Source organism: Suncus etruscus, chromosome 18, assembly GCF_024139225.1.
Source record: "Suncus etruscus isolate mSunEtr1 chromosome 18, mSunEtr1.pri.cur, whole genome shotgun sequence".
NCBI classification, from domain to species: Eukaryota; Metazoa; Chordata; class Mammalia; order Eulipotyphla; family Soricidae; genus Suncus; species Suncus etruscus.
This window is the reverse complement of record NC_064865.1, coordinates 21,646,146-21,671,019: the sequence shown is the minus strand read 5'-3', so window position 1 is coordinate 21,671,019 and position 24,874 is coordinate 21,646,146. Positions and strand designations below refer to the sequence as shown.

Here is a 24,874-nt window from a genome sequence, read left to right as displayed (position 1 = left end):
CCAAAGAGATAGCATGGAGGTAGGGCATTTGCCTTGTATGCAGAAGGATGGTGGTTCAAATCCTGGCATCCCATATGGTCCTCCAAGCCTACCAGGAGTGATTTCTGAGCATAGAGCCAGGTGTGACCCAAACCTCCCCCCCCCAAAAAAAGGTAACCTTTTACCTATATTGTAAATTCTACTTCACTATCAATAGGTTTGTGATTAACACACATACAATTTACTTTAAACTTTGGCCTATGTCCTCATAAAATAAATTTAACATAAAAGAGTTATTTTTTTCTGATATTGTTAGTGATGGTTTTGTAAATGGCAAAATTAAACAATTCATTTAATGCCAGAATGTACCTGTTCATGATTGTCATGAAAATATAGAATTTCAAGTATGTCATTAAGATGGGCTCTTAATGTAAATAATTTAATAAAGTTATCACTATTATACTATTAATTTTCTTTTGTGTTGATAAGTACATTGACTCTCAATTATGCTTAATGATAAGTAATTGCTTTATTAGATCAAGATTTCATATCCAATGCTTGAGTTTTATATCATTAAAATTACTACTGCTTTAGAAACCAGATTAGAAAAATACAGAGCTATTGCATCCACTAAGAAAACTAAAGATCAAGGCTCCTCTAGTGGAAAAATGGCTAAACAGAAATGCCTAGTTACTTATAGTAAGTAATACAGAAATATTGATATACTCTGTTCTCAGACATTTTTGTTTGTTTGTTTTTTGGGTCACACCCATCAGTGGTGCTCGGGGTTACTCCTGGCTGTGCACTCAGAGTCGCTCCTGGGAAGCACAGGGCACCATATGGGATGTTAGGATTCGAACCATCATCCATCCTGGATTGGCTGCACTCAAGGCAAATGCCCTACTGCTGTGCTATCTCTTCAGCCCCTATTCTCAGACATTTTTAATATAAATTGTAATAAGTGTGTATGAATTTGATTTGTCAACTAATTCCCCTTTCCTAAAACACCCATTAGAGAAAATTCTGAATAAAAGATAGGCCAATAAATTAAAACAGAATAAAAATTTTTCTGCACATTTATCAGGACTATCTTAAATATGCCTCTATCTCTTGAGAATCCTTGCATTTCCTGTTGATTTGCTCAGAGAGGATCATCAGAAAGCTCCAAACTGGGAGAAAACTAGACTAGGTGAGACACAGAATGAACAGGTAGGGGACTAAGCTGGACTCTCCACATCTTTTCCCCTTGGGGTTCTTCTTGCCTTCTACACAGGCATTTCACTTGCTCTGTAGTCAGTTATTGTCCCTCAAGAATTGTCTAAGCCAAACTTCCTCCCTGAATTAAAACCATCTTATGCCAACCCATCACATCCACCTTCAAGACCAAATTTATCCAGCTGCTCCTTCCAACCTCCTTCACCATACTCGAAAACCATAAAGCACTAGAAATTCTATTGTTATTGATCATGTTCTTCCTAAGTTAGCAAACACGTATGGAGAACTGGCTTACAGAGAAAGTTGTCAAAGTCCACAGGTACCCCAGAATCCAAGTGTCCCCGTTTTTTGTTACTCTTCACTTATGCTTTATTCAGCCCCTTTTTCTCAGGCTTTGCATCTTGTTTGGTCAGATTATTCAAAGGAGAAAGATGTGTCAATACACTAGCTGGTGAAATCCTGGATCAGCATTCTGGGAGGCGGGGTGATGCCAGAGGAAACACTTCACAATAGGATTTAAGCAGATCTAGATTCAGAAGAGGGCTCTGACCGTGGGTGACCTCGAATCAGTTTCATCTCACTCTGAACTTCAGACCCTTTGTCAGTGAACTAGAATTCAACCTCAGTGCCCTCTCATCAGTGTACTGTGTCTATCATGGAAGATTTATTGGTCTAGAAAGTGGGGAACTATACCCATTTCACTCTTTTGATGTTGGCCTCTTCTCTGTCTCTTAGAGCCAAGATAGGGGCAAGTAAAATGTAAACCAGAGTCAAACACCAGTTTGTTTTCCAAAAGGGAAGTGTCCATGTGCATCATTAGAGGAAACAAGATAGCCTTTCAAGAATGTGGTCCAAAGCATCCAAACAAAAAGCTCTGCCAACTGGACTTCAAACTATTCTTGAAGAGTTCAACTGGGAAGGCTGACCTCACCACTGAAGAGATCAACTTCCCAACGCAGTTATTTCAGTCTCCCTCTGACTTCTGTCTGTATGTCTATTTCCTTCTGCCACAGATATAAGTCCTGGATCCCAGCCTGCATCCCTCAGGAAGGGAATCCAGCATTTCTCATCACACATTCAAGATAAGCACCATGTCTGCTCATGGAAGCTTGGGCCAGATGGGACATATATCTAAACCTTTGAAAAATGACTCCCTTTTATGAAAAGAAAAAGTAAGACATCAAAGGAAGCCATATACATTAGCATGTTGCTGTTTCATATGTCCACAGAATTAAGTGGGTAGAGAAAGATTAATTCTTTAAGAATGAAGATTGGATTAAGACATGATGAGTGCAATTACAGAAGGGTACAGAAGGGTCCACCGTGCCAATAATAATTGGAACTGATCACTCTGGACAAGAATTGGATGCTGAAAGGGAGTAAAGTGACATGCATGGCCCTTCATTAACAATAGTGTAAACCACAGTGTCAAAGAAAAAGTTTCAAGGAAAGAGAGAGAGAGAGAAGCAAAATGCCTACCCCAAAGATAGGTAAAGATGGGTGCGCGGGAGGGAAACTGGGGACATTGGTGATGGGAAAAGTGCACTGAAAGGTTATGTGCATTCTATGGCTAAAACTCAATTATGTACAATTTTGTGAGCATGATGTTTAAGTAAAGTAATTATTGTTTAAAAAGGCACAAAGAGATTAAATGAGTCTCTTAAATAACAATTCACCCTGCATATTATAGCAATTAGTATGTCCTTGTTTGGCATTTTATTTATGTATTTTTGCAATTCTTAGGGGTTATTCTTAGCTCTGCACTCAGGAAGCACTCCTGGTGATGCTGAGAGGACCATAGAGATACCAGGAATTGAACTTGGCTCAACTGGATTGCATGCAAAGCAAATGCCCTATCCCTTGTACCATCCCTCCAACCCAATTCACTTTTTCTAATAGGTTTCTCTCTACACAAATACCTAGTACAAGTGAATCATAAAGCTGGAGTGATAGTACCATGGGGAAAGCACTTACCTTTTATGTGGCCATACTGGTTCAATCTCCAATATCCCATATGGTCCCCCTGAGCACTACTAGGAATTATTCTTGGGCCCAGAATAAGGAGTAACCCCTGGGCATCAATGGGTTTGATTCCCACTCCCAAGTAAATGAATTACTTGCTTTCAGCATATGATGATGCTTTCCTATACCCTTGTGAAAAATATTTATGGTTGAGTTTGTAAGATTCATGTCTGTATATTATTTCATCTCAATTTAATATGATTTGTAGTTGATTAAAACCTTTTCAGGGAACAGAGAAATAATACAAGGGTTAAATCATAGGTCTTGCATGTGACTGACCCCAGTTCAATCTCCAATACTGCATATGGTTCTCTGAGCACAAAGCCAGGAGTAGCCCCTGAGAATTCCTGAGTGTAAACCAACATTTCTGAAAAATGACATTTTGTTTGTTTATTTTTGGTCTCTACCCAGTGATGGTTTTAAGCTACGTGGCTCACTGAAAAGTTCTAGCAAAGCCTGAAGAACCAAGCAGTGCCAAGAAAGAACCTGGGCCTCCTGCATGCCAAGCATACCCTACGCCTATTGAGCGAGCTATCTTTCTGCCCTAAAACTTTTTATTTTATTTTATTTTATAGATTACTACAAAGAAACAGCCAGCCTTCCAACCCACGCATTCTGACATGGTGCACTCTAAAGTGTTATTTTCATTAGCAGGATGATGCCATATGCTGAAGCAGAGAAATCAAGCCCAAACATACATTTATTGTACCTGACATTCATGGAAGAAGTGGAAACTACTTTTAGCAACTAGAGACAGTTTATTTTTTACTTGATGAAAAATGATGCCCAATACAAGAATAAACCTGATTGAAAACAAAATGTTCCTTCAAATGTTTCTGAGATCTTATGTAATTTTTTTAACATTTTTTAATCTCAGAATGCCCTCTTCACATAAATAGGTAATAGTAAAATTTGGGGAAATAGAAAAAATTTGAATGGGGTTTGGGCTACATTCCAACTACCATTGCAAATTCACTATAAGCTGTACCCCATCAAGTCTTGAGAACAACAAATAAGGGGTACTCCATCCAGAGCCCAAGGGGTTCGTAGTGTGTCTAACTATACCCGGAATGCCAGGTTATGAGAGCTATGAAATAATGATGAGATACATAGTCACTTTAACATTTCACAGAGAGAAAACTGAGTCTGATTCCAGCACCATATACATTCACATGTACACATACTCACAGATGCATATGCACAAAGACACAATATCTCACACACAGGCAACATATGCATGACACACATATTTATATAAAAACAGATATTTAAATGTAACTTTTTGATACGTAAGCTAATAAATCAATCTATTAATAAGGAGAACAAGAGATAAAAAGCCAAAATCGACATGTTAAATAGAAACATTTTTTTCTCTCCATTTTTTGACCACACCTGGCAATGCTAAAGGATTACTCCTGACTCTGCACTCAAGATATACACTTGGTGGGGGCCAAGGTGATAGTACCGAAGGGAGGGTGTTTGCCTTGCATGTGGCCAACTAGGATCCTATATGCCCTGAGTACCACTAGGAGTAATTCTAGAGTGCAGAACCAGGAATAACCCCTAAGTGCTGCCAGGTGTGGCCCAGAAACAATAAATAAATAGCTAAGTAATTATTTTTACATGCTTGGGGGACCATATGGAATGCTAAGAATCTAACCCAAGTTGGCTGTGTGTAAGGTAAGCATCTTACTCACTACAATTGCTCCAGCCCCAAACAAAATCTACTTTTTACTCCTAGGGCTAAGCTGGAATTTTTTTCTTTTCTTCATAAAAAGTCTGTTTTGGAATATTATCTAGGCCCAGAATAATTACATATAAAAACAAATTATCTCTGACTAATTGTGGAACAAGACATGATGGAAAATCCAAAAGGTTTTCTTCAGGAATGTTTTCTTAAAGAATGCAAGTCAATGAGAACAAATGCAGCTTAATCATCTCTGCAGATACATGGAGATTAATCCCATTGTCAGTTCTCTTAAAATTTTAAACAAACAAATCCAATTTACAAATAATTACCCATGACTTGAGTCTCAGAAGAGCATTTCTACTGCAAAGGAACTGGTCCTGGAGATGTGTACGATATTACAAACGAGATCACCACTGTTTAAAGGTTTAAGTACTTTCTTTTAGAACAACATTCACAGTTTATTTGGAAACTTTTTTTTTTTTTTTGCCTTGAACCTTGGAGGTTGGATTGAGTCTCAACCACAATCAGCACCTACATGGAGACAAGCCTGAGGAAAACTAGTGAGAGGGGTAAAACGTTATTTAGGGGTAGCTGTGTGGTCCTTTGCAAGAACATTCCAGCACAGAAGCAACACAAGTGGTCCTGCAGCCTGGATTTCATTCACATCCTTCCCCTGTTCTCTATCTCTGAGAGTTTTTTCAGGCACTGGAAGGAAACACACATAATCACTTAAACTGTAAGATTTAATCTCAACACTGAAATCTGCTGAGTTTTTCTTTATTGTTTTTGGTTTTTTTGGCCATTTCCAGTGGTGCTGAGTTTGCTCCTGGCTCTGTACTCAAAGATCTGTCATGTATGGGGCTTTGGGAACCATATGGAGTACCAAGAATCTAACCTGGATCCATCGCATTCAAGACAAGCCCCTTGCCTGCTGAAAAATCCTTTAGAGCTCCATTGAGTTTTTCCTTGAATCACCTGAGAGAAATCCACTCTCTGCTTGAGAGCTGGATAATTTCGAAGTTTGAGTCCTTGTGGCTACAGGACTATGTGCTAATGAGTTACTTTATCCTAAAACTGATAAGACCACTAATCTTTTTTTTAATTGTTATTTGTTGATTGGTTGTTGGGCCACACCCAGCAGTGCTCAGGGGCTACTCTTAGCTCTGCATTCAGAAATCGACCCTGGCAGGCTGGGGGACTACATGGGATGCCAGGAATTGAACTGGGTCCCTTCCAGGTCAGCCATAGGCGAGGCAAATGCTCTACCACTGTGCTATTTCTCTGGCCCCCAAAACCACTAATCTTGAGTTCAAATCTTGCAACTATAAGTCATTCTGCTAACCAGTCACTCACCCTACCTGGGCATCAACTCTTCTAAAGGAGAGACTATAAAAGGGCTGCTGGAGAGACACTAAATAAGTCTGGGCTGTTACTCTGTGCACTTGTGACAAACAAGTGATGAGAAGGGAGTCTTCAAAGGAAATCCAGGGGCAGGATCAATAGCACAGAGGGGAAGGTGTTTGCTGTTTACAGTCTACCCGGGTTCGATCTTCAACATCCTATATGGTCCCCGAGCCAGCCAGGAGTGATTTCTGAGCACAGATCCAGGAGTAATCCCGAGCACACTGAGTGTGCCCCACCCCCCCCCCAAAAAAAAGAGAAAAAGGAAACTAGAATCATACCCTCACTGATTCACATGCTACACCCTTCTCATCTTTTGACAAAGCCCTCAAAGATAGACCGGGTTTTATACCAGCGCTTCTTACATTATTTACTACATGTTGTACCCTTTTGACTAAGAATGTAATGACATATGAGAAATGTCAGAAACACTTTGGGTTCAGTTTTGGTTTATAGTTGGTATTCATGGGGGCCTGAGCAATAGTACAGCAGGGAGGACACTTGTCTTGCACACTGCCAACTCTGGTTCCATCTTCAACATTCCATATGGTCCCCTGAGCACTGCCAGGAGTAATTCCTGAGGGCAGAGCCAGGAGTAACCTGAGCATCACTGGATGTCGCCAAAATAACCAAAGTAAAAAGAAGAAAAGAAAAAGAATGACGAAAAATCATGGTTATTGCTCCAGATATTAAACTGGGAGGTGGGGCTCATGCCCCCAGGGCTCATTTCTTGGCACCACAATTCCCAAGAACATAAAAAGCAGAAGGTGGAGATGTTTGAATAAGCATTCATGGTCTTAATGCAAGTGTTCAAAAACAAACAAAAAAATTTACCTAAGTGAATTCTGAAATTCAGAACTAATTTCCCTTCCGTGTAAAGAATACACTGTTAAGTCAAAAAGGACCTGAGCACATTGGGGATTGCCTAACATATAGCTGACCAGCATTCAATCCCATATAGTCACCTGAGCTCTGTCAGGAGTGATTCATGAGTGCAAAGTCAGGAATAACCCTTGAACATCAGTGTGTGTGGCCCCCAAAATAGAAAAAATAAAGCAAGTTGGGTTGGAGAAATAGTACAGTGGGTAAGGATATGTTCCCTGGCACTTCTGTGGTCCCCAAGATCCAGCCAGATATAAGTCCTGCACACCAGTAGGTGTGGCCTCAAAATACATTTTTTTAAGAGAAAGAAACACCCAGGCCACACCATCAATACTAAGGTCCCCAGGAGTGATCCATAAGACCCCATGGTCTAGACCTGGAGGACAGCCATTAGTTTTTATCTTCGAGTTCACAAATAGCAGCCCAAGATCCTGCACTGGCCTTGACACATTGTTTTCAAGACCGAGCCCAATTTCAACTTAGAGTTTGCCTTCAGTGAAGAAATGCAGTCCAGAAGGCCAGGGCTGGAGGGATCATAGCCACAGACCAACAGTGGGACAGCAAGAGGAAGATCGGTCACAGCTGAAAATTCAACTTCTGGACTGCCTGTAAAAGCTTCAGCTGTCTGAAGCTTCACTGTCTCACTGCAGTGCATCAGACATAAATGTCTGACCACCTAAAAGGGGTTCTAAGTGCCTTTGCATCTCAACTACTACCCCACTTAGTATATGACAATCTTTGTCTCAATGCTTTCCACACCCCTGGATTCCAAATGTTCCTTTGATTTGTTTTGTTAATGTGAGGCCCCATGTTCATTCCCTGGCACTGCCTGTTACATAGAGAAACTGGGAGACACTCCTGACCCACAACTAGGTGAAGCCTTGGAGCCCGTGGACTGTGGCTCACAAAGAAGCACAGAATGTGACTTTTGGATCCAGCTTTTCGGCTGCCTTAGAGGCACTCGGCTTAATTGTCTGAATAAGTTACACTACTTTGCAAGGGAAAGAACATCTATGAGAATACATTGTGGAGAAGAAAACCTGGTCCAGCAGCTGTATTTTTGCTTTCTTTTTTATTTTTACTTTTAAATAGAGCATTATATTTATCTACTAAAATGTTATGTTCTTTTTTGTTTTTTGTTTGGGGGCCCAAACCCACCATGCTCAGGGGTTACTCCTGGCTCTGCACTCAGAAATTGCTCCTGGCAGGCTCAGGGGATCATATGAGATGCTGGGAATCCAATCCAGGTCTGTCCCGGGTCAGCTGCATGCAAGGCAAATGCCCTACTGCTGTGCTATCTCTCCAGCACCTAAAATGTTTTTTTTAAGATAGATGTACTGAGACCAGAGTGATAGCTCATGTTATCACTTGCATGTGGCTGGCCGGGATTCAATCCTTGGCATCCATTATGGTCCCCCAAGCACTGCCAGGAGTAACCCTGAGCATTGCTGGATGTAGCCTGAAAGCAAAAGCAAACCAAAACCAGATGGGTGTTGGAATTATGTGCATAGGAAAACACCAATAACAGTATTGTAAGGTACAAATGTTACGTCAATTAAAATTATTTTTAATAATATTTTATTTACATGATTACAAGCATGTTTAATTTCAGGGCAGAGCAATAGCACAGCAGGTATGGCCCTTGTATTGTATGTGATTGACATGGATTCAATCCCAGCATCTCATGTTGGCTCCTTGAGTACCTCCAGAAATGACCCTTGAGTGCAGAGGAGAAACCCTGAGTACCACAAGGTGTGACTCAAAAACAAACCAAAATAAAATTCAGGAGCTTGAGAAATAAAAAAAAAAAATGGGTTAAGGCACATGACTTAAATTACTGACCTGGGTTCAATCCCCAGCTTTGCATCTCACCAGCACTGAATATCATCCCTGAGCACTCTGCCAGGAGTGAATCCTGAGCATAGAGCCATGAGCACTGCAGGGTGTGGTCCCAAAACAAAAGAATTTTATTACAGTGAATATTTAAGTTTTAATCATTTCACTTATTTAATAATTCAAAATTTTTTACAAGGAAAGCAATTCTCAGTTGTTTCATACCTTCTGTTTGTTGTAGGTAATGAGCTATAAGGAAAAAAAGTAAAATTAAAAAGAAATTGCCAAGGGCTGGAGAGACAGGACAGCAGAAAAGGTATTTGCCTTGCACTATGTCAACCCAGGATTCTTCCCATACCACATGTGATTCTTCAAGTGCTTTCAGGACTGATCTTTGAGCAGAGATCCAGGAGTAAAACTTGAGCACTGCCAGGTCAGATCTAAAAACAAATATATATAAATATATATACATATACATATATATATATTACTTGAATTCTATCATGGAACGTTGGAGACTTGGAAATTGTCTATTTCCAAGAGGATTTTTAGAAAATAAGATTGGCTTTTTATTTGTTGTTTCAGTTTTTTTGTTTGTTTTTGTTTGGGGGCCATACCCAGAGGCGTGAGGGGCTCTTCACTCTGGCTCTTCACTCAGGAATTACTCTTGGCATTACTGGGGTACCATATGGGATGCTGGGGATCAAACCTGGGTCAGCCACAAGCAAGGCAAAAATTTCTCTACCCACTGTACTATTGCTATGGCCCCAAGATTAGCATTTATTATAACTGGAATTATCTGAGGTCTTTCAGGAGACTATCCCCAAATATCCCTGACCTAACTCAACTTTTTCTTGTTTTTGTTTTTTTTTTTTTGCCTTGTATATTTTTAAAAGCAGCTGTCTAAAACATAGAAATGAATGTGTTTGGTTAAATAATCTCTCTTTTTAATAACTACCCAATCAATGTCACAATGAAAGTTTTTGTATCATTATTTTCCAAAAAAAAAATAGTCACAGCCTATCAACTCACACTAACTGATTACCTTTTCCCCTTGAGATCTTAGCAGTGACTCTAAGTTCTCTTCACCCCAGCCCCACATTTTCAGCAATTTTTCTGAAATGCAGATCTCTGGCATGTGGGACATTCTGTTTAAGTTTAAAACTTGGCTCTGACAAAATTATTGTGTTTTGTAAACTATGTTCTTTGGACTAGTAAGTCGGCTGGGGCATACCCAGTGATGCTCAGGGCTTTGCATTCAGGAATCACTCCAGGCTGGCTCTGGGACCAAATGGGGAGTCTGAGATAGAATCCAGGTCTGCTGCATGTAAAACAAGGGCCTTACCTGCTGTATTCTCTCTCCAGTGCCAAGACTTTTGCATTTTTCTTTTTTATTTGTCTGTTTTGTTTTGTTTCATTTGTGGTAATATCTAGCAATATTCAGGAGTTACTTCTGGCTCTTCACTCAGGAATTACTCCTAGCTGTACTGGGGGATCATCTGGGATGCTGGAGATCCAACCCAGGTCTGTTGCATGCAAGACAAGCACCCTATTCACCATAGTCACCCTATTCATCATATTATCACTCCATCCCAGAACTTGTAAGTTTTCCTTAACTAGAAATCCTCACTAGGTTGCCAAGGGAGTTGGCAAAGGCCAACCTGGCTTGATCCTAGGTGAGTGAAAGCAGATTCCTCAGCCTTACAGATTCTTGTGGTCCCAGAAACAACATCTCCTTTCCAACATCAAGATCTTTGGTGCTGAGTTCAATATGTTTGGCCCGCAAATCCTTCTTTTAATGAGAATGCAGCTCACTGCCAAAAGTCCCATTTGGATCATTGATTTTTTTCTTTGTTGATTTTATCAAGGAAATTATTACAAATAAGAATACTCTAATAACAGAGTCCAGGAAAATTCATTTTGCTGGTGGCATCTAAAACTGGAATTATTAAACTATGACTTTACTTTTTCATTCTAACTACACTGCAATTTAATACCCTTCAAGAAAGAAAGCAGAGAGATTTTCTAGCTGTTGATCAGCATTTCATGTTGGTGGTCATTTGAAAGCTCTGACAGAGATCTTGCCAAAGATTGGTTGTGCATGTTCAAATTCCTTGTTCTGGGCTGACTTGGACTATTTGTTAAAATATATCTGAGAATAATAAGCCACTACTGTCTCTAGAGAGATAGTCCAGGACTTAAGGTATTTGCATTATACATAGCCAACCTTAGTTTAATATACAGAATCACACATGGACCCAGAAAACCTTTAAGAGTGAATGATCCCTGAACAAAAGCCAAAAGTTAGCTCTGAGTACTGCCAGGTGTGGAAAAAAATAAAATAATAAGTAAGTGATTCAATTTGAAATTTAATAAAACAGTACCTTTGAGATAGCACAGAGTGTAGGGCATTGACTTCACATGTGGTCAACCTGGGTTCAATCCTATACATCCCATAGTGTCCCATGAGCACCACCAGGAGTAATTTCTTAGTGTGGAGCCAGAACTTCCTGAGCACTGCCTGGTGTGACCCAAAACCAAAAAAACAAAAAAATCAAGAAAATCTAATTTCATCCTCTCAACACATATAATTAAGAAACTTTTATCATCTAATGACAAATTAATATAAAATATTCAAAACTTGTAAAAATAATCTCATTAAAATTTCTGCATGAAAATAGGAGCGTTTATTCTGATTCCTCTTATTCTTTTTTTAACCACACCAAGCTGTACTCAGGAATTTGCACTCAGGGATCATTACTGGTGGACTCGAGTGGCCATATGGTATGCCGAGAATTGAACCAGGGTTGGCTGCATGCAAGGAAAGTACCTTAACCTCTGTTACTATTTTTCCAGCCCCTCAATCTGTTCTAATATCTTACCAGCCACACACAGAGTCTCCAGATTTAAAGAAACAAGCAGTGCTAGTTTTGATTAAATATGCAAAATCTTTCCAAAATAACATTTTTCTAATAGAGTTTTCTAGAAAACACTAAATAAACTATTTCTACAAAAGTAGCAGTAAGTAATTATTTGGCAATAGATGGATAACAAGAACAAAACTATGAGTGGAGGGTTGGATACAGAATGAACAGAAGAATTTGGCTCCTACCACAAAATACCCAACCAAAATGAAATATTTCTATCTTGCTTAATCAGAAACTGGTTAAGAGCAGTTGTTAAAATTCTGAAAGGATTTTCTTATTTTCTACCTGAAGACTGTCCACATTAATAGAATCATAGAACTAGATGAAGTATAGAGCTATCTAATTTTTTTTAAAGAGGAAATCTAGCTTAGAAAAATCTGGAATGTGGTTCTTCAAGCCCATAATCTCCCTTGAACATGTTTCTTAGTGTCTTTATTTCTTTACTCACCTAATTCCTCTTTAGAGAAGCCTGTGTCCTTTCTTGAATATGGACTTCCCCCTTTCTCTCTCCTCAGATCTTTCTATGTAAGTTTCAATAAAAATAAATACTTTCAAGAAAGAAAGGAAAGGAAAAGAAAAAGAAAAAAGAAAAACCCAGCATGAACAAGAAAGGACATGTTGAGGCAAGGGAGACAATACAGGAGCTGGCTCTGCTTACAGTAAATTCTGGCACCATGCATCCCCCAAAGCACCACTGGGTGTGACTCTGAAGGTCCCCAGAAACAGATGAAGACCTGGTAGTCCCTGACACCACAGACTTGAGCCTGTGTTAAACCACTAACCTGATTGGCCAAGAATATCCCAGAGTGGTCCCACAAACCCCTGAGTACTGCATGGAAGGCCCTCCAAAAAATAAAGACATAAATAAATAAACAAAAGGCTCAGGATCCAAAGCAGCTAAGTTGGGAAGAGGAGCTAAATTAGGACCTCTTCTCAGAGAATTCCACTCTGACTGTCCCCTTGTCACATTTTGCACACAGTTCCTCTTCACTCTTCTGAAATGCCACCACTCTTCTAGTTTTTGTTGTTGTTGTTGTTGTTGTTGTTGTTTTGCTTTTTGGGGCCATGCGTTTATTCCTAAGCGCATAGGCTCAGAAATCGCTCCCAGCTTGGGAGACCATTGGGACACCGGGGGATAGAAGCACGGTCCATCCTAGGTTAGCACTTGTAAGGCAAATGCCCTACCACTTATGCCACCACTCTGGCCCCAAAATATCTTGATAGCAGAGGATGGTTTCGATCCATCAACCTCTGGGTTATGGGCCCATCACACTTTCGCTATGCCTCTCTGCTACCCTCTTCTTTGTTTTTAGTTTGGGATCACACCAGCAGTGAAGTGCTGGGGACTAAACCCAGGATTCCTTTTAGACTATCCTCTGACACCATCCTCCCATGTAATAAATAAATTATAAAGAAAATCAAAAGAGTCTTCCCTTAACACTGAGAAGATTTAAACGACAACAACAACAACAACCTGCGTACTGGGCAGGGCTTTCTGCATTGGCCTTTAATAGTGAGTTGAAATTAGACGCCGCTCCACACCATTCTGACTTCAATGTAGGATATACAGATTTCAGGATCTTCAATACAGAAACATAATACCAACAACAGAGACTGTGTGAAAAACAAAACTGTATGGGCACTACAGACAATGACCTGGATTGGACAAACTAGTTTGCCTGGAGCCTAGAATTGGTCTTATGTCAGGAAACTTCAGGGGTAGGATCTTCTTATATTTAGGCCAAAGTTTTTCCTTTCCATGTCCCCATACTTTGGTGGGCCCATGCAAATGATAATTGCCACTCTAACATTGTTTTCACAGTGCTCCTTTGACTCTAAACTTTTAAGAAACCACTAGTAAAAATATCTGGAACTGCAAAAAAAATGGTTTACATTAGTGTTAACATATATGCTTTTACTTACACTAGCATTCTGGGGGATAAAGGAGGGAGATAAGGGATATATGCTTGGAAACAGGGGTGAAAGAAGGACAACATTGATGGTGGAAAGGCCCTCATTTATTGTCACTGTGTACCTTAAACATCACTGTGTAAAATTTATAATTCACTTTGGCCACAATAAAAAATTTTAAAAAATTATAAAGAAAATCAAGGAGCTCAAGAGATAGTACAGTGGGAAAGGCATTTGCCTTGCAAGTGGAAGATCCAGATTCAATCTCAGCATCCCATATGGTCCCCTTAGCACCACAAGGAGTGATGTCTAAACACAAAGCCAAAAGGAAGAAATAGTGTCCAGGATACAAGAGTCACCCACTGAGTGGGAGAAACTATTCACCCAACACCCTTCATATAAGGGGCTAATATCCAAAATATACAGGGCACTGACAGAACTTTACAAGAAAAAAACATCTAATCCCATCAAAAAATGGGGAGAAGAAATGAACAGACACTTTGATAAAAAAAAGAAGAAATACAAATGGCCAAAAGGCACATGAAGAAATGCTCCTCGTCACTAATCATCAGGGAGATGCAAATCAAACCACCTCACACCGCAGAGTTTGGCACACATCACAAAGAATGAGAACAATCAGTGCTGGCAGGGATGTGGAGAGAAAGGAACTCTTATCCACTGCTGGTGGGAATGCCACCTAGTACAGCCTCTATGGAAAGCAATATGGAGGTTCCTTCAAAATCTGGAAATTGAGCTCCCATTCGACCCAGCTATTCCACTCCTAGGGATATACCCTAAGAACACAAGAATACAATACAAAAACCCCTTTCTCACACCTATATTTATTGCAGCACTATTCACAATAGCCAGGCTCTGGAAACAACCAAGATGCCCTTCAACAGACGAATGGCTAAAGAAACTGTGGTACATATACACAATGGAATATTATACAGCCATCAGGAGAGATGAAGTCATGAAATTTTCCTATACATGGATGTACACGGAATCTATCATGCTGAGTGAAATAAGTCAGAAGGAGAGAGAGAGATGCAGAATAGTCTCACTCATCTATGGATTTTAAGATAAATAAAAGTCATTTCTGTAACAATCCTTAGAGACAATGAGAGGAGGGCTGGAACACCAGCTCACTCCATGAAGCTCACCACAAAGAGTGGTGAGTACAGCTATAGAAATAACTATACAGAAAACTACCATAACCAAGTGAATGAATGAGGAAACTGAAAAGCCTGTCTGGAGTACAGGTGGAGGTGGGGTGGGATGGAGGGAGATTTGGGACATTAGTGATGGGAATGCTGCACTGGTGAAGGGGGGTGTTCTTTACATGACTGAAACCTAATCACAATCATTTATGTAATCAATATATTCAAATGAAGAAGGAAAAAAGAAGATAAAATTAAAGGAAGGAAGGAAGGAAGGAAGGAAGGAAGGAAGGAAGGAAGGAAGGAAGGAAGGAAGGAAGGAAGGAAGGAAGGAAGGAAGGAAGGAAGGAAGGAAGGAAGGAAGGAAATCTTTGTCATTGACAATGATTTTTATAAAAGTTTTCTGTTTTCCTTCTAAAATAAGTCATCCCCTGAGTTTTATCCCCAGCAGATTCTGAATCCCAACATTTCTTTCTTGCAACATTTCAGATACAAATTTCCCTGAACTTGTTCCTTGACAACGTTCCAGCCACCACAAAGGGTGACTTACTCTATTATTGGGCTAATCATAGGCATTCAGGGCAAAGGAATTTGTTTTCTCAACCTGTTTCTAATACTTGACTTTCATTTCTGAGGGGGAAATATTCTGAAAGAAACTTTTCAGTGACTGAAAAAAAAACTGTGTCATTCGTATTTAAACTGACTTTCTTAAGTCACTTCATACTTTATCATACTTTATCCCTAAAGAGGATTATTCTGGAAAGCCATGGCTGCCTTCCATTAAGTCAAGCTCAAAATGTACTTGGAACAAGTCCAGTTTTTAATAATTATAATCGACCATACATTTAATTTTTTTTGTAGTTTATCAAGGCGCACATTTTTACAAACTATGTTCCTATTAATAACCTCTTGCTTAACCTGAAATAATTTAGTTGAACTTTTGACTGTAAATATATTTCTGATGTTTAAAAACATTTTTAATGAAATTTTTATTTTGCTGCGTTGGAGATCAAACTCAGGGCCTCACATATAAATACTTCAGTCCCTCAAAGGACTGTCTCTGATAGTCTTTGTTAGTTTTTACGGTGGTAGTAGTGATGATGGTTTGTTGGGTGCCACCCCAGTGATACTCGGGGCTTTCTCCTGGCTTTGTGTTCAGATGTCACTCTTGGCAGTGATCGGAGAAATATGTGGAGTGTCAGGATCAAATCTAGATTGGCAACTTGCAAGGCAAGTGCCTTACACACTGTATTATCACTCCAGCCTCCACAAGATACTTTCTTTTTTTTCTTTTTTTTTTTTTTTTGTGGTTTTTGGGTCACACCCGGCAGTGCTCAGGGGTTATTCCTAGCTCCAGGCTCAGAAATTGCTCCTGGCAGGCACGGGGGACCATATGGGGCGCTGGGATTCGAACCGATGACCTCCTGCATGAAAGGTAAACGCCTTACCTCCATGCTATCTCTCCGGCCCCCACAAGATACTTTCTATTGGGCAAAGCTTACTTAGAAAGATTGGTGGAGGGCCAGAGTGGTGGCACAGCAATAGAGCGTTTGCCTTGCATGCACTAACCTAGGATAGACTGTGGTTCAATCCCCCTGTGTCCCATATGGTCCCTAAGCCAGGAGCGATTTCTAAGTGCATAGCCAAGAGTAACCCCTAAGCGTCACCAGGTGTGGAGGAAAAAAAAAGAAAGAAAGAAAGAAAGATTAGTGGTGGGAGAGAAAAGGAATATGTATTCAAGAGAGAACATGAGCTTGAAAAGCAAGCAAACAGAGGAAAACAAGTTAGATATGTGTTCAAGGTTTCAGAGGCCAAATCCAATAAAAAAAAAAATTTTAATGGGATCAGAGATACAGGACAGTGGGTAAAGTGCTTGTCTTGATCACAGCTGAGTGAGGTTTGATCCCCAGGAACACATATGGTCCCCCAAGCCCTATCAGGAATGAATCCTGAGAATAGATCCAGGAGTAAGATCAGGGCACCACTGAATGTGGAATAATATAGAATATATATACACATAGAATATATACATAATATACATGGGATGGGAAGGAGGGAGGGCATCAGGGGTGGGAATGTTGCACTGGTGAAGGGGGATGTTCTGTTTGTGACTGTAACCCAACTATAGTCATGTTTGTAATCATGGTGCTTAAATAAAATTTTTAAACTGTAAAAAAAAAAAAAAAGATGGGGCCAGGGGAGATAGCATGAAGGTGGGGCATTTGCCTTGCATGCAGGGGGACGGTGGTTCAAGTCCAGGCATCCCATATGGTCCCTGAGCCTGCCAAGAGCAATTTCTGATCATGAAGCCAGGGGTGGCCCCTGAACGCTGCCAGGTGTGACCCCAAAAAAACAAACAAACAAACAAACAAAGGAATATCTCAAAAGACAATGGGGAAGACTATATTTCCTTTATAGGTTTAAGGCTTTTATAAAACTATAATACTGCCTTTTAACCAGTTTATCCCCAAATATAAGGTAGTCTCCTACATCATTTTTCCTTAAATACTTTTTAATTCATTTTTATTTATTTCTTCTATTTTATATATGTGTGTATATATATGTATACATATATTTTTTTCTCTTCCTTTAAATTCACTTGTTTTGGTTCTGCTTTGTATAAAAACCTACAAGAAAAAGTCTTGCCTGGGATAAAAGTTTAGGTCAAAACCAGGGCACAGAGATGATGAAGCCTGACACTTTCACCTCCAAAGGCACCAGCAATATAATATAGCACCATTTTATTTTTGCAAAGGCATACTATAAAAGGGAAAATTTTATGTGTATAAACAAGCTCTTATCTACTAGGAATAAGAACTCATACATTTTACAATGCAGGGGCACCTCTCACCCTGAACATATGTCATGTGGACCCAACTTAGACTCCATGTGATTAGACAGTGACCGTCCAATTCCGAACCCTAGCTCTCAGACATAGAAACAACATAGTTCTCCGCAACAGCTCCAGGGACCAAACTCCCTCTGGGACATTCGTAATACTGCTCTGACACCAACATGAGCCAGTTTTAATACGACATCCTGACAATGGGAAAATGGCAACAACTTGATCTAAGAGCAGGTTGTCCTATCTAATCACCTAACAGTTAGATGAAATCAGAAGACACATCATCCTTTGATCTGTCCAAAAACCAATATCGCTAACTACAAAAGAGTAACTGTGACAACCATGACTAGGCATAACTTATCCTAGGACCAATAAGAAAGACACCAACCTAGGCTTTGGTCTACAATCTGTACAACCACCAAGACCTCTAATTCAGAGGTCTGACTGAGACAACTGCAACTGAGCAGAGCTTCTGTTGATAGAGAGACTCTATCCTTGGCTTTGTCCTATGATCGGTGCAAAAACCAAGACCACCAATTACAGAAGACTAATTACAACAACAATGATGGAACAGAACTGCTAGAACCATAAAGAAAGACTCTATCCTAGGCTTCATGTTATGGCCTGTGCAAATACCAAGATCTTTAGTTACAGAGGCCTGATTTTATCATCCATGCCTGAGCGGAAAGTTTCCTGGCACCATAAAATGACCTATGGAAGTGGAAAAGAGCATGTGCAAAACCTATAGTTATTCCCATGACAGTATGCTTCAAGGGCAGAGAAACCCTGTATTTCTTAGGCCAAGGGTATTCCCTTTCTAATCTCCCCAATATTTACTGTTCCTATGCATAAAAAAAGGAAGCACTTTTTTTTCTTTTTATTTCAGGCTTGTGGTTATTGTTTGGTTGTTGTCTGTATTGTTGTGGTGCTCTCCGGTGTGCGTGTGTGTGTGTGTGTGTGTGCGCTCGCGCGCACGTGTGTGAATGTAGTTTTGGGTGGGTTTTTGTTTGTTTGTTTGTTTTGTTATTTGTCTGTTTGGTTTTTTATTTGTTTGGGGGGGATTTTTTGTATTTTTTGTCTTATGTTTTTCTTTCTTTTTCCCTATCTTCTCTTAAATTGATATTTATAACCTCTAGATGGACTCCTCTCAGTTATTTGTTTGTTTTTTGCTTTTTTGGTTTTTTTTTCTTCAAACAGAACCACATAACTTGAATCATCTTGTTCTGCCTCATAAATTGAGGGAAGAGGGGATGGATGGTACCAAGACCACATAGTCTTATGAGCATTGAGTAGAAATAAAAAAAAATGATCAGAATTAAACACCAAATCCAAAGACAATAACAACAGAATCGATACCTAATCTACAACAAGCTAGATACTAGCAGCCCAGGGGGCAAAAGAAGGGGATATGAAATGCATGCTAGGAACTGGGGTGGAAGGACAACACTGGTGGTGGGAATGCCCCTGATTCAATGTCATTATGGTACCTAAAATATTACTGTGAAATATTTGGGGTGCATTGGTGGTGTTAAAAAAGGACAGAACTGGGCCCGGAGAGATAGCACAGCGGTATTTGCCTTGCAAGCAGCCGATCCAGGACCTAAGGTGGTTGGTTCAAATCCCGGTGTCCCATATGGTCCCCTGTGCCTGCCAGGAGCTATTTCTGAGCAGACAGCCAGGAGTAACCCCTGAGCACTGCCAGGTGTGGCCCAAAAACCAAAAAAAAAAAAAAAGGACAGAACTGGGGCCGAAGAGATAGCATGAAGGTAAGGCATTTGCCTTTCATGCAGAAGGTCATCAGTTTGAATCTGGCTTCCCATATGGTCCCCCATGCCTGCCAGGAGCAATTTCTGAGCATGGAGCAGGAGTTTCCCCTGAGCACTGCTGGAGTTGACCCAAAAACCACACACACACACACACACACACACACACACACACACACACACACACACACACACACACAAGCAAAAAAGGACAGAACTAAATATACAAGTCAAAGTCAACAACAGTGGACTCAAGAAACCCAAACTCTAACATCTAAACTTAAAATGGGCCTGTTATACTGGCAGGCTGAGGAGGGCCCTGATTCATTGTATGTCTGAAACCCCACTCTAAAGGACTTTGTAAATTACAAAAGTTTCAATAAAATAAAAAAAAAATGTTAAAAAATTTGTAAAACTTACTTGGTCTGTTTTAATGATAAAGCAAGAACCTAAACAGAGGTTCTGATTGTTCTAAAGTTATAGAATATACATGATAGATTATTTGGGAAAGGGGGACACACCTGTTGATACTCAGGGGCTAGTCCAGACTCTACACTCAGGAAACACTTCTGACAGGGCTATGGGATGCCAGAAATCAAACCGTGGTCAGTCATGTGCAAGGCAATTGCCTTCCCCATTGTACAATTGTTTCAGCATGTAGATTATTTTTATCTTGATTTCTGCTTTCTTTGGCTCATGCTTAATATACTTTAATTAAACCTCAAGTAGAAAAAATAACCTCAAGTGGCAACAGGTTTCTGCACTACTTTCTGCTCTTCTTTACCCTTTACCCTTATTTTTTCATTTATTTATTTTATTTTATTTTTGGGAAACACCCAGAGGTGTTCAGAGATTATTCCTGGCTCTTCTCTCATGAATCACTCTTAGTGAACTAAGGGGAGCCATATGGAATGCCAGGGATAGAACCCAGATTGGCTGCATGCAAGGCAAATGCCCTCCCCATTGTACTATCTCTCTGGCCTCTCTTTTTTTTTTTTTTTTCTTGTGGTTTTTGGGTCACACCCAGCAGTGTTCAGGGGTTATTCCTGGCTCCAGGCTCAGAAATTGCTCCTGGCAGGCATGAGGGACCATATGGGATGCCAGGATTCAAACCGATGACTTCCTGCATGAAAGGCAAGCGCCTTACCTCCATGCTATCTCTCCAGCCCCTCTCTGGCCTCTCTTAACTCCTCTGTGAGTGTGATTCCCCATTCCACTTTTACTCCACATTCACTGATCTTTGTTATAAAGCTCTTGAATTCTGATTTCACTGACTTTTACTGAAAAGTTCACTTCACAGCAACCTCTATAGTCTATTCCAGTCTTTATACCACTGCTTTTTCTTACTCTAACCCTTTAAATATTCACCATTTGGGGAGGAGGAGTCCTGTCATGATTTCCAATAAGAATACATTGGTAAAATTCTCACACTTGGTCAGTCAAGGAATCAGGAAGTGTTTATCGTGAGAATCTTTTTCAAAAGTGGTATCTGTATTCCTCCACTTGACACTGGACTCCACATTTGTGTGCCTTAGTATAAACATTATTATCATCCTGACATTACCAGTTTTGAACACTCTGGAATTATGCTTTACTGCAGGATCCTTCAGACTCTGTGATACCACAGCATAGAAACTCAGCCTTCCTTATTTTTTTCTTTTACTACTAGACTTCTAAAAGCAAGTCTATAACTATCAGGCAAGTGATCAATGCAATAAAATAAAAGGAAACGTTCAAAGATTGTATGGAAACTTCAAAGATGCCTTCAGACATAGGCAAGACTGGAATGCACTGGGAAAATCTGCATTATTGACATGCAAACCCAATAAAAACTAGCAGACTCATAATAACCGATTCCTGCAGTGCCTGTTCTTCCAAACTCCTTTTATTGTATTTGTCACAATCTGAGATGATGAGTCACTGGAATTTCTACATCCAGAGCAATTGGCAGCTGATTAAATGCTGAAGCTAAAATTCCCACCCAGCCTGTTTTCGTAACCTGTGAGACACATTCAAACAATCAAGAATCTGTTTCCTGGAAGGATATTCTCAACTTTTCAGAGGAACTGCCCATTGGACTTGCCTTCCACTGGGGAGTGTGAGGATCCTGAAAATGAAATGAAACAATATTTTTCTGCTTTCCTTTCAAGAAGAGTTTGTGCCTTTTTTTTTTTTTTTTTTTTTTTTTTTTTTTTTTTTTTTTTTTGGTTTTTGGGCCACACCCGGCGGTGCTCAGGAATTACTCCTGGCTGTCTGCTCAGAAATAGCTCCTGGCAGGCATGGGGGACCATATGGGACACCGGGATTCGAATCAACCACCTTTGGTCCTGGATTGGCTGCTTGCAAGGCAAATGCTGCTGTACTATCTCTCAGGGCCTGAGTTTGTGCATTTTTATTCCTTGTTTTTTTTCTTTTATAAGTCAACTTCCTTTTATTAAATTATAACCTACAAGAGCTGGAAGATAGTACGATGGGTTATGTCACTTGTCATGTATGCAACTGACCTAAATTCAATCCCTTATACCCCCACATGATTGATCAGGATTAAGCTCTGAGCACCATCAGATGTACTGTCCAAAAACCAAAATAAATGAATTATATAGCATAGAGTAGGAAAGGATACAAATCATGAGCGAAGAGCTTGGTAAATTTGAAAAAAAATATGCACCCATTTAAACAATCCCAAATCAAGAAATAGAACATTGTTTATACTATCTCAACATTTTTGGGAGACTACACCGGGTGGCGCTCAGGGCTTACTCCTAGTTCTGCACATAGAAATTGCTCCTGGCAGACTCGGGGGATCATGTGTGATGCCGGAGATTGAACCCAGGTCCGTTCTAGGTCGGCCGCTTGCAAAGCAAATGCCTACCTCTGTGCTACCATTCTGGCTCCTATCTCAACTTTTTATTGCATCATCTTACTCATTATCATCCTTACCACATTTAAAAAGAAAGTAATTTGTTTATTTTTTAAAGGATTTCTATGTAGAATATTATTAACAACAATGCTAAACTGTAGACATCTGTATTTGATTCTAAGATCATTCTGCTTTTCCTTTTCCTCTTCTCACCCTTTTTGGCATGTAAAAACTCACCCAAGCTTGATTAGGAACCCACCTAGGTTTAAGTACCATAAGTACCCTTATTTATGTTAACTCTGCCCCTCAAGTTATTTACCTCTGTTCTGTTAACTCTGTTTAAAAAATAACAGAATAAAAATGGTGGACGGGAAGGCGGGAGAAGACAAGCCGGAGAAGCCGCAGCGGGCTGGAGCCGTCGGAGGACCTGAAGAAGAAGCAGAAAAACCTGTGAAAACTAAGACTGTTTCTTCCAGTAATGGAGGGGAAAGAACCAGTCGCAGCGCTGAGAAGCGATCGGCTGAAGAAGAATCTGCAGACCTCCCCACAAAGCCCACAAAGATCTCCAAGTTTGGATTTGCCATAGGTAGTCAGACGACAAAGAAAGCCTCGGCTATCTCCGTCAAACTTGGATCAAATAAGCCTAAAGAAGCAGCTCCAACTCTTGCTCCAAAAACTCTTTCGGTAGCAGCAGCTTTTAATGAAGATGAAGATAGTGAACCAGAGGAAATGCCTCCAGAAGCAAAGATGAGGATGAAAAATATTGGAAGGGATACACCAACATCAGCTGGACCAAACTCATTCAATAAAGGAAAACATGGGTTTCTGATAACCAGAAGTTATGGGAGCAAAATATAAAGTCTCATCTTGGAAACGTCCATGACCAAGACAATTAAATGATGTGTTTTGAAATTGGGGTTATGGGGTGGGTGTAAAGTTAAAAGGAACAGTTCCCTTTTTTAAAGAATGGTATAAGACTATCTTTGAGCCGCCTTTTTGTTTGTTTGTTTGTTTGTTTGTTTTAAGATTGAGTGGTACACTAATGAGAGTTTGAAATTAGAGGTAATTTATGTTTTATATACAGATTTCAAGACATTTGCTAATTTTGTAGTTTCATGTGATTAGTTCCAAAGGTGACATATAGTAAAATCAGAAATGGTACCTTTTTGAGAATTACATATTTTTTTAGACACAACTATTAGCACACTGAGAAGAAAACAAGTTTTTATCTATTTAAACTGTAAACAATTACTCTCTTAACTCCCTTATTAACCAAAATGGCTCCCAGGAACAGCCTTATAAAGAGGGGAGTACTCTGTTGGGAGGGAAATGTTACGAACTATTGATTGAATGTAAAAAAATAAAATAAAATAAAATAAAATAACAGAATAAAAGTTGCAGGGAAAGCAGTTCAGTTAGAAGCTTTGGTTGGCTGGTTCAGTAAGGACCAAGAGGCTGCTCAATCTTCTGGTCTTTATGGACCTTTTCTTGTGACTATGTCTGTTTCTTGCGTGACATTCCTGCAGCTGACCAGGGTCGGCATGAACACAAACACAACAGAAACTATGAACTGCAGGCTTTAGGCAGTAGCCCCCAGGAAACCAGCAACCCCAAGAGTAGACCACACTCCCTGGAGAATCAGTATCCCTCCATCTCACACTAGGTCTTCCTCATTCCCTACAACAGCCCCCAGTTAGCAAACTCAGGTCTACGATGGCTCAAAACATATTAGCATTGACCACTGTTTATTCCCTTATTATGTTTTTTATACTCCCCATATGAGAGAGAACACTAAGTCTTCATCCATCTTCCTTTGACTCACTTCACTCTGCTGATATTCTTTAGCTCCATCTATATTGCAGAATTTCAAGTTGGAGCTAAGAATTCCAAGATGTATATAGATAGACCTCAGCTTCTTCCATCCATCCATGTCTCTGTGTTGGGTAGTTGGGCTGTTAGCTGATCTTGGCTATTGTGAGTAGCACTGCAGTGAACATAGGTATATAAATGTTAGGAAAAAATTTTTTTGCTCTTGGTATTAGATACCAAGAAGTAGAATCACTGGGTTGCTGTTCTAATTTCTAACACCCTGCTTTAGTGTTGACTACTGGAAAGTTTTCTTTCAATTAAAGCATATGGGATTTGCTCTTGTAGTTCTAGGTGAATGATTAGATTTCCTATAGTTCCTTTTTACTCAATGTTATCTACTATGCCAGTGTATATATAGACTACAATATGTTATGCATTCTACAGTTCAGGAATATCTGATACTTTTCCATTTGAGCTATTTTATATATAGTGCTACTGTCTAAATTCTGGTACATCTCTATTTTGTCTGTGCATATGTTTTTGGTTTTGGTGGAGCTTTTTATTTGCATTTGGGTTT

At 39.8% G+C, this 24,874-nt stretch overlaps 1 pseudogene; it reads left to right on the top strand.

Annotated features, from left to right (window-relative positions):
* The first annotated feature begins 22,848 nt into the window (after positions 1–22,848).
* LOC125996493 (PEST proteolytic signal-containing nuclear protein-like) lies at positions 22,849–23,468 on the top strand (annotated as a pseudogene).
* The last annotated feature ends 1,406 nt before the right edge of the window (positions 23,469–24,874 follow it).